The following is a 10,767-nucleotide window of genomic DNA, read 5'->3' as shown; positions in this document are numbered from 1 at the left end:
AGTAGAAGTTTTTAATAATAATAAAAGTTATCAGAAGTTTGACCAACTAAATGTCAATGAGCTTTTACTTAATGAAAAATAAAAAGAATATTTTGTTTGTACAACACAAATTGAAAAAAAAGGTTTAGAAAATTTACCAAAACTATGATTTTAAATAATTGAACAAATTAATCTAACTTATAGTTTATTATAATAATGTAAATAGCTATCAACAAAAAAAACTTTTAATAAATGAAAAACAAAAAATAAACAATAACCACGCCCAACGTGGGGCTCGAACCCACGACCGTTGGATCAAGAGTCCAACGCTCTACCGACTGAGCTAGCCGGGCGCTTGTAGAATGAATGAATGTGTAGTATTTATAACTACACGTATGTACTTAAGTACGTCACAATTATCATCAGTCGCTTATCTTTCTAAAGTAAGTACTTTAAGTGATATCTTAAAAGTGTTTAGTTCAAAGTCGTAGTAAATTTTTTTGTGCAGTTATTACAGTTTTAATCGAGAATGAACAGAATAATATTTTAAACGAATTCACACGTAGTAACTTTAACAATTTGCTGTAAAACGTAATTAAAAGAGTCTAATAAAAATAAAAATAATAACTAAACACTAAATATTAAATATGAAAATTATCCACTTTAGTTTAGCAATTTTAAAAAACTTTAATCTTATAAACGTTAAAACAACTAACATAATCAGTTGAAAGCATTAGTTTAAAATTTAATAAAATTACATGTTTTTCTCATATAATAAATTATCATTTGTGGTAAACAGTTTATATTCCACAGTCATGTAAAATTGTAATAGTTAATCTAAAGATATTGTACTGTTTTGGAAACTATTCAAAAAAGATCAAAGCTAGTAGAGATAAGTTTTAAACATAAGAAATATGGTTCAACTGAAAAAAAGTAAAATAGTAGTAGTATTTCGCTTATAATCTGACATAGAATGAATGTTTGTAAAGAGGGTTTTTAATAAAGTGTTTTAGAATCTATAAATTTAGAAATTTTAGATGAGTTAAAATAGTACTAATTTAAAGTTTACCACGCTAGAATGACTACTAAACTTTCAAATCACTTTATTTTAAATATTTAAAAAACATTAAGTAGCTATTTTCAAGATTGAAATTCTGTTTAAAGCTCCGCCTTAAACTTAGCGTTTTGGTGGAATAAAAAAAAAAAAAAATTTACAACTTATTTTTATTTTAAATACTTGAAAAAAAAGTTAAACTAACATTCTTATAAGCAAATTTCTTTAGCTTTTGTAGACCCACATCGCACTGAAATAAAAACAGGGAAGTATCTATTTGAGCTTTTTATATATATTTTGAGAATTTTCGCATGTATCGCAATATTAATACTTCAACTTAGCATGAGATTACATAAAAACAACTTTTCAAGCTAAACAAAAACAAAACATCCATTTGTTTAATATATTATTAAGGTATAACATTTTTTGCAAAACCTATCAAATATCTCAACTTGTTTTATTTTACTAAAGTTGTAAATTCGTCGTTATTTCCGTTTAAAGTTTTTATAATTAAAGTAAGTAGTGCGATCAAACTTCTCAAGAAAGTAACTATTCGAAGTGTTTTAGTGAAATTTCATGTATAACGTTTACTAATACTTAGCTGTAGTAACCGGTTTTAAAACATTTACTCTAAAATTACCTAAATGAAAATGTATTTAACACATGGATAGTAAACTACTAAAACAAAAACTTACGAAAAAATGCTTTGTCACTGAAAACTTCTATTGATATTGACTTCTTCTTTGAAATGTATATATTTATATTTATGATTCGTACAGATGAAAACTGCCCTGTGGAAAGAAGTCTGTCTTATCTAATCTATTAAAATAAGTAGTTTAGAAATAGGTAAAAGTTCTAGAAACAATTTTATTAGTAAGCTATAATAATTTTTAAACAGAATAGTTTTTACTTCAAAATATTTATTAGGGCAGTGCTTCTGAACCTTTTTCTAGTGGCGGAACCCTTTTCCAAAGTTCAATTTTTCCGCGGAACCCCTAATTTAATTTTACATAAAATGTTTAATATAATATTTCCTGCAAAAAACAAAATAATTTCAATAAAAAACGAATTTTTTAGCAAAACTATATCATTGTTAGAAATCATACCAATTGTAATAGTATTAAGTCTAGTCAAACTCAAAGTGTGCCAGAGGCAATAGGTATTTTATGATTGTCTATAATAAATAAACGAAAACAAAAATGATTAATCGCAACGTTATAAAAATCTTTCCTTGCATAATAAAAACAAAATGAGAGCTACAAACAATAACGAAATGAACATGAACCTAATCGAATTCACATTTTACTGTAATAAACGGGTGAGATGCCTAACGAAAAGTAAATAAAAAACTTTTAGTGCGGAACTTGAACTTGTCTCTTAGCAACAAGCATGTCAATGCGCGGCTGGATTTTGGATAGACTGAGACGGAGACAGGCAGATAAGGTTGGAGTCAGCATAGAGTTCCTTTGCTTCGTTTTAATGTTTGTTACATGCGAAAAGCCGGACTTGCAAAGATAAGTGGTAGTGAATGGTAAAAGGAATTTTACTGCACGCTTTGATAAGACGGGGTACTCTGAAATTGCATATATTCAAAAATCTAAAAGCTCCTTTCCTTTAAAACTCAACTTTAAATTGCTATCTTCAGATAGTTGCAGCAATTCGTTTTCTGTATCTGTAGGAAGATTCACTTCTTCTGAAGCAATATCACACATAAAAGTATTCAAAATCTATAAATTTTTCGATGCGAACATCTTCAGGAAAATAATGCTGAAACATTATAGACAAAAGATCAAGGTGGTTGTATATTTCGTCAGAGAAGTTGATTTTTATGCATTTTTCATTGGCCTTATCAAACCGGTGAAACATTGCAAAATTACCATTGCTAACCTTTTTCTTCCAAAAGTTAATTCTATTTTTAAACGCCTCAATCTTGTCTGTCTTGACAAAAATGTAATTTTGCTTCTCTTGCATGCTTAAGTTCAAAGCGTTCAATTCTTCGAAAATATTGGTGAGATAAGCTAGCCTGGCCAAAAAACATCATCTTCAAAGAACTTCACTAATTCTGAGCCTTCATCTTTAAGAAAGGTGAACACCTGCTTCTTTAATTTAACGAGACGAACCAGTGTCCGCCTCTTCGACAGCCAGCGAACTTCGTTGTGATAAAGAAGTCGCAGATGGTCTGCATCTAAACTTTCACATAGGTTTTTGAAATATCTGGCCTTTGTGTCACTTTTCTTTATGACTTTCGTTATGACTTCACTAAAAATAGAAATTCAAAAAATTTGCGCAACCAGGACACCTATTAATAATGAATACCCATTAAAAGTCCTACCGCTAGATACACACTAAGTAGTTCAATGAATGCTATAATTATAAATGTTTTCCATTTTATGCGTTCCATTTTTTTGAATTTTTATGATTTATGTTTTATTTTTTGTACAGAAATCTAAGACAATATTCATTCAAGAACATCTTAATAAAGCAAACAACAAATAAAATCGATTTCGGCTAACGCTTTTCAACTACTTTTGTTAGCAACTAATTTTAAGATTAATTTTGAGTAAATAAATAGTTAGAGGTTACATCAGAAAAAATCAATTAACACTAATTAGCACAATTGAGCAAAAATTAATTAGACATTTACAATTCATAAATACATATATGAAACAGTTGATCAGTAATTTAACTAAGATAAGAAACAAAAAAAATAAAAATATAAGCGACAAAATTAAAAAAAAAAAAAAAAAAAAAACATTTAAAACTTTCTTTTAATTTAATCTATAACAACTTATAAAGAGTAGATTTATAAACGTATTGTTGCTTTTATTTTTTCGTTCAAATTTCTTTTTTTAATTTCGAAAGGCTTCGCGGAACCCCATTTCAGAAGCACTGTATTAGGGTATTTAGAAGTTATACCGCTAAACGTATTATCAAACTACTTAGTTCTATTTGAAAAAGCTTTGTTTTTTAATAACCCGTTTACTACAGTGAAACTAGTAATTTTTAAAGCTAATAATAAATATTTTGCTTTTTCATAGTGTCCAATTCGAATTGGTTTCTCTACTATTTTTTTTACGTAATTGTAAAATTATTATTTTCGTCTTAAGTAGAAAATATAGGTATAAGTTAAGCTATTAATAAAACTATTTGAAATATTTAATAAGTAAAAAATGCATCTCCGCCGGAATTTTGGGATCAGAGGTCCAGCGGGCTATCCATTGCGCTACGAAGACAACTTATTACAATGTGAATATTGAGTATATAAACGTAAAATGTAAGTCAAAATCTAACTCTGCACTAATTCTTTATAATTAGCACATTTAACTACTTTTGTTTATAGATGGAACTTAGCAAACGCACTGATCAAAATAAATACTTTACACGACACTAAAAATATTAATTTAAAAGTATAATCCAAATAAGTTAAAGAATGATATAAATTATACAAAATATATTTTAAATACTAATATTAACATTTAAAACAAAATTTTATAAAACTGTCAGACTTCATTCCTGTTACTACTTAAGCAGCCAATCATTACTAACAAATTATTAATTTGACAAGTTGAAAGCTTTGCTGTAAACTAATTAAATAAAACTTGCTTTTATACTACTTAAATTTAAAAACAATGGGGAAATTGCATTGTCCGGGAATCGAACCCGGGCCTCCCGCGTGGCAGGCGAGAATTCTACCACTGAATTAACATTGCTGGTGCATAAAAATAGTATGTACTATGTAGCGTTTATAAACTTATTTATTGCTTCTACTTTTTGGTAAGTACTTTATGATAACGTTTATTTATAATGACAACCTTTTCAATTTTGTTTTTACAAGTTTAAAAAAAAAAAAGTTAAGCTTTTTTATTAAATAGGATTGTTAACTTGTTTATTTATAAAACTATAAAGTTTAATAAGTTAAGTCTTAAGAAATACTTTGAAAATTCGAAAAATTAAGGTATCTAGTCTAGCACCAAGCATATCATATATCTTATTATTGGCTAATACTAATAGAAATATTAAAAAAATCTTACATACCTCGTCTAACAATTTGATATTAATAAAATAATATTTAATATAAAAAATACACTTATCTTTCTGTTTTAATTATTATATTTAAATTTATTCAAACAACAGTTGACATCTTGTAAATTAGAACCATGGTAAGATTAACTTTTAAATATAATAAGTCATATTAAGTTTTTAGTAAATAGAAACTAAGTGAATAGACATTTTAATAAAATTTAAAATTTTATAACAGATTAGCTGTTTGAAGTTTGCAGTCAACAAACTATAAATGAATATAAGTATTTACTTATTAGTTTTAATAATTTTACTTGTTTTTCCACAACTTATAAACGAAAGTGATATTTGTGGTACTAATTAAAGTTATGAATTAATTGAAGAAACTTGCCACTTTTTTAATGAACAAATAGTTTTAAAAAAAAATTCTAAAATTAAACAAGTTAATTTTTTTTGTGTTTTTAACTTTATACAATTTTTATAAGACTTTTAATCATATCTTTTGATAGCATATTGTTGATCTAAATAATTTAAAGTGTCTATATGTTCTATATTAAAATGAAAAACAGTTGATGCAAATTTTAATAGCTTGTACATATAAGTTAAAATTATCTATATAAAAAAAAGATATAAATAAAATAAATAACCCGGACGTGATTTGAACAAGCAACCTTCTGATCTGGAGTCAGACGCGCTACCGTTGCGCCACCAGGTCACTTGAAAGCTTTACTCTTTAGGTGTTTATAAACACATGTATAAAGTACTCGGGCATAACATTCACAATGTAAGTTAATGATGGCTGTTTTTAAATCTGCTATACTTAAACTAATTAACTCTAGTTACACTTAATGCTAAAAAACATCAATGACTTGAATGCTTCGATTGTGAGGTTTAATGGCTGTAACAAATTCTGCTTAAAGATAAAAGAGCCAAAATTTAAAACTAAATTTTATTTGCAAGTATATTATTGAACTGTATGAAAATTTAAAACACCCAAAGTGTATCTTTTTAAAATCTAATAAAAGTCATTAAAATTTAGAACTTGTATATATTAAAGTTCATATTTTTTATATATTTACTAATCTTTATTTTAGTTAAAACATACATACTTGATAAGTTAAACTAAATACTTTAAGCTTTTTAAATAGTTTATTTTATGAAAGAGGTTGAAACTCTGAAGTCTTATAAAATTTTTAGGATGGAAGTTAATAGAAAAGTTATTTACCAAAAGTAAATATGAATTTTTACGTACATGAACATTATCTTTGCTAAACCAAATAATTTAGTGATTGAAACATTTTAGCTTAAGTAAACATTAAAATACTTCAATTCTGTAAACAATAAGTTTTTATTAAAATTAAACATAAATATTTTATTATTAGCTTTTCCATTGAGCTCTACATATAATAAATTTGATAACTTTGTCAATATAAACAGCCACTAGTTACTATTTAAAACATATATTATATCTTAAATGATTAAAAAGTTGATATAAGCATGTTTGGAATTCGTATTAATCTATATTTTTTACAAAACTTTAAAGATTCTTTATTTCAGTAAATATTTCATTAAGCATTATAAATAAAAACAACTAACCAAAAATGTTTATAAGGTTGGGCACAGTAAAAAAGAAAATTACGTCGAAGTTTTAGTGTATATTTATTAGTGATATTAGAATAGCAGTGAAAATCAATTTTTTTTTTTAATTATCAAAATTATTATTTGAAAATTAATACATATAAGTTATTATTATAGTTTTTCTAGTATAGTAATACTTGTTTACTTAATTGTTCTTTTTTAAATATACCTCTACTGTTCATACAAATTTTATGTACAGTGCAGTAAATTTAAGTTTAAGCTATCTACTTTCTACATTTAGATTAGATTTAAAATCTAGAAAACACTTTATTGAATAAAGATAAATGACTAAAAAATATAAACTAACATTTCCATGTTAAAAGTTTTCAGAGTAAGAAAATTGGAAAAAATTGTAGCTGTTTGAATAGCAACCTCTCTGTTAAAAAATATATTTAAATCAAAATTTTCTTACGTTAACTAAAAAAATAAATTTTGTACAAAAGTAAAGCTTATAGATAACATTTTGAGTATTTTATAGGCCCAGAAATAAAAGTGAAACAATTTTACTATAATTCAATCTCATTCTACAAACTTTGATAATTTTTTGAAAGTTACTCAGTTTTTAAAATTTCAACTAAAATAAACATTTTTTTTTGGTCGTGACATATTTATTAAAATTTGTATTTACTATTTGTCTGGTCAGACTTTTTCAAATAGAAACTTTATTTCAAAACTTTTTTGAAAATATGTTATTAAAAAACAAAAAACAGAATTTTATTTTGTATTAAAGCCTTTATTTATAAGTTAGTTTAAATTTTTGTAAAAAAAATAATACATTTGCAAAACATTTTTCCACATGCCCTTAAGCAAAAGTTTTAGAACGAATTTTGTGTTTATGGTGGATAAAACTTCTTTTTTATTTAAAGAAAAGAATAATATTTAAATAACTAAAGTTTTATAAACTGGAGACTTAAGTTACTTTATTATAACTATGTTTTAAAAATGGAAAACAGACCTAGAGTTTTAGTTTGATGAGATTAATCTAGAATAATTTTTTGAGTAATTCTTATGTAGGATATAGCTGTCTAATTAAGTAAAATTTAAACTAAGTTAATATAGTATATGTATCAAATTAGTATATGACTTAAAAAAAGTACATGATTTAAAAATTTTAAATTAAATATTGAACTTGTCATTATGATATAGTTCGAAAACTAAAACAAACATGTTAGAAACTAAAAAAATGATAAATAAAATTAATTTTTTTTATTTGTTTTAAATAGTAGTATACACTTTATTAAACTGATTTTAAATTTATATCTTAAACTGTTTACTCAGAAAAAACGGGAGCCGATCATTTCTAACCCGCTATCATTTCTAACCCGTTCACTTCTAACCCGATCACTTCTAACCCGATCATTTCTAACCCGATCACTTCTAACCCGATCATTTCTAAGCCGATCATTTCTAACCCGATCACTTCTAACCCGACCATTTCTAACCCGATTACTTCTAACCCGATCACTTCTAACCCGATCACTTCTAACCCGATCACTTTTAACCCGATCACTTCTAACCTGATCACTTCTAACCTGATTACTTCTAACCCGATCACTTCTAACCCGATCACTTCTAACCCGATCATTTTAAACAAGATCATTTCTAACCCGATTATTTCTAACCCAATTTAGCCCAATCATTTCTAACCCGATCATTTCTAACCTGATCATTTCTAACCCGATCACTTTTAACCCGATCACTTCTAACCTTATCATTTCTAACCCATTTTACTTGTTTATTTTATTTTATAACCTAGATTTCATTCAAAAACAAACTAGTCTTAATAAAATTATTAAACTATTTTATTATTAGTTTCTTAAAAACATTATGATTTTAATGTGTCATGTGAAAAACAATGTTAGTATAAACTTATTTTTAGTATTAGCTTAACATAGGTTTTATTTACTTTTATCACCTTATTTTTTGATATTTCATTCTACACATAATTTAATTTTTTTTTTCTTTATTTTATATTTTTTTGTTCTTTCAATTTACTTTAACAGACGTTTTTCGTTGATAATATACAATTCACTAAATTGTTTACTTTACAATATTTTGAACTATTCTTTGTAGGATTTTAAAGTAAGCACTTATAACTATATTTAAGTTTGATCTTATAATATGTTCACGTGACTATAATAATTTTATTATAAGCAAATTTAAAACATTAAACCTTTACAGTTGTAATATTCAGATACAAAAACCTTTATATTACGGTCTAAAAACTACAGTGTAAGTCTGTTCAAATGTTGTATTATTGCTGACTAGTGTATTAACGTTTTATAGTAGGTTACTTTTAAGTTTCATTTTAAAAACTTTAACAAACTGTTATACAACTTGCATAGGCCTATTAAGTCAATTGAATTCAAACAAACACTAGGAGAAATTAAATACTTTTGTTATATTAAGTAAAAAAGCCTGACTTTTAGGTACAACCTAGATATTATAACCGTTATGTCATATAACAAACCGCAAAAGTATTTTACGTCAATTGAACGTCTTTAATTCACATCATTAATAAATTTCTACTTAGTCCTAGAGCAAAAAAAATCACTAACAATTAAACAGACATGTTTATTTGTATAACAAGTCCGAGGTTAATCAAATCTCGCCCAGGTAATCTTCTTTAAAACCTTCACTTAAAAATATAATATAAAAAATGTTTTAATTACGACTTAAATTTAATTTAGTTGACAAAAATTTCTTTAAAATTTACTCTGTTAGGAACAGTTGAAATAACGTAAGTAAAAACGAAATAAGTACTGAGAAAATTTTTTTAAATTCAGTAATAAGTAAATTACAACTAAATTAAGTATAACTAGGAGCAGAAGTTTATAAAAACTACATCAAGTTTTTTGTTTCCTTTAATCAATTATTTATTCAGACAATTATTACACGCAACATATTTACTTTTTATTAATTACAGTAAAGCCAGCTTGAAGTCTATTGACTTTATTCTCGGTGTTTTTTCGCACCTCTGAATTTCTATAAAAGTCATGAGTTTTTTCTTCATTAGAAATTAAAGCCTATATTACAGTTTCACAACACAAAGCAATTTTATTATAAGTTTTAAAAATACGTAAATTAATCAAGTAACTTATGCTTATGTTTCAAATTTAATTATCGCTAAATAATTTTAAGTTTTTGTGTTTTTGGAATCCTGTGAAACAATAATTTTTAAAACATATCAAGAAATTTTTTAAAGAAGTTTCTATTATTAATCGTGAAAAACTGTTTTTGCAGTTTTAAATTTTGAAAACTTTTAAATTTTCTTGATAAATGTAAATTTGTTTTGCTCTATATACATCATATTTTGAAAGAAAAAAAGCAAAATAATAAGTTTTCGGCGCTTAAGTTTTATAGTTAAGTTTATTATTTAATATGTCTTATTCAATCTTTAAACATAATTTACCATTGGCTAAAAGAAAGAAATTTGAATTTAAGTTCTAGTAAATGACGGGTTCTAAATGTTGAAAAACGTCTACCTCCACTTTTGTTTTATTAAACAGTATACATTTTCGTTTTAAGAACTTAAAATTTTGTAATGATAATTTTAAATGAAACCACCATACTAAACACGATTACTAAATTTTATTAAGTTTATTATTTCAAGTTTCATAGATACTGATATTATTTTTCTTAAAAAATTGTATTTCATATAAATTCACCCTAAATTTCAATGCAACTTGCCAATTTGGTCTTCATTCTTAAAAAATGTGTATTAACTATATAAATTATCTTCAAAAAAAGTAGAGAATAGTCTTTAACTGCTGCACTGCAATACTCATTATATTTCTTACATTTACGACTATCAAAACTTAATATTTAATCTTTACAATACAAAAGACTTACACTTTTCCTAATTCATTTTTAAAACTAATTAACTACAGTTATTTTATAGTCCATTTTTATCTTGAATAAAATAATTAATTACCACGAAAGTAAACCATTGATTCATAAACCTAACGAAAATAAATCATTATAAACCATTTATATAATATGTAGCATTTGGTTCATTCTACAGTCAGATTTTATTAGCAGCGCCTTTCCTCTGTAAATAATAAAAGTTTTTTCAA

At 25.3% G+C, this 10,767-nt stretch overlaps 2 non-coding genes across 2 annotated transcripts; both read right to left on the bottom strand.

Annotated features, from left to right (window-relative positions):
- Window positions 1-259: 259 nt before the first annotated feature.
- On the bottom strand, window positions 260-332 carry Trnak-cuu (transfer RNA lysine (anticodon CUU)). Its single transcript has one exon. It is a non-coding gene; the product is annotated as a tRNA-Lys (tRNA).
- Window positions 333-5,696: 5,364 nt separating this feature from the next.
- On the bottom strand, window positions 5,697-5,768 carry Trnaw-cca (transfer RNA tryptophan (anticodon CCA)). The gene has a single exon. It is a non-coding gene; the product is annotated as a tRNA-Trp (tRNA).
- Window positions 5,769-10,767: the final 4,999 nt, after the last annotated feature.

This window comes from Thalia democratica, chromosome 2, assembly GCF_965202585.1.
Source record: "Thalia democratica chromosome 2, ktThaDemo2.hap1.1, whole genome shotgun sequence".
NCBI classification, from domain to species: domain Eukaryota; kingdom Metazoa; phylum Chordata; class Thaliacea; order Salpida; family Salpidae; genus Thalia; species Thalia democratica.
This window is presented reverse-complemented; position numbering and strand designations above follow the sequence as displayed.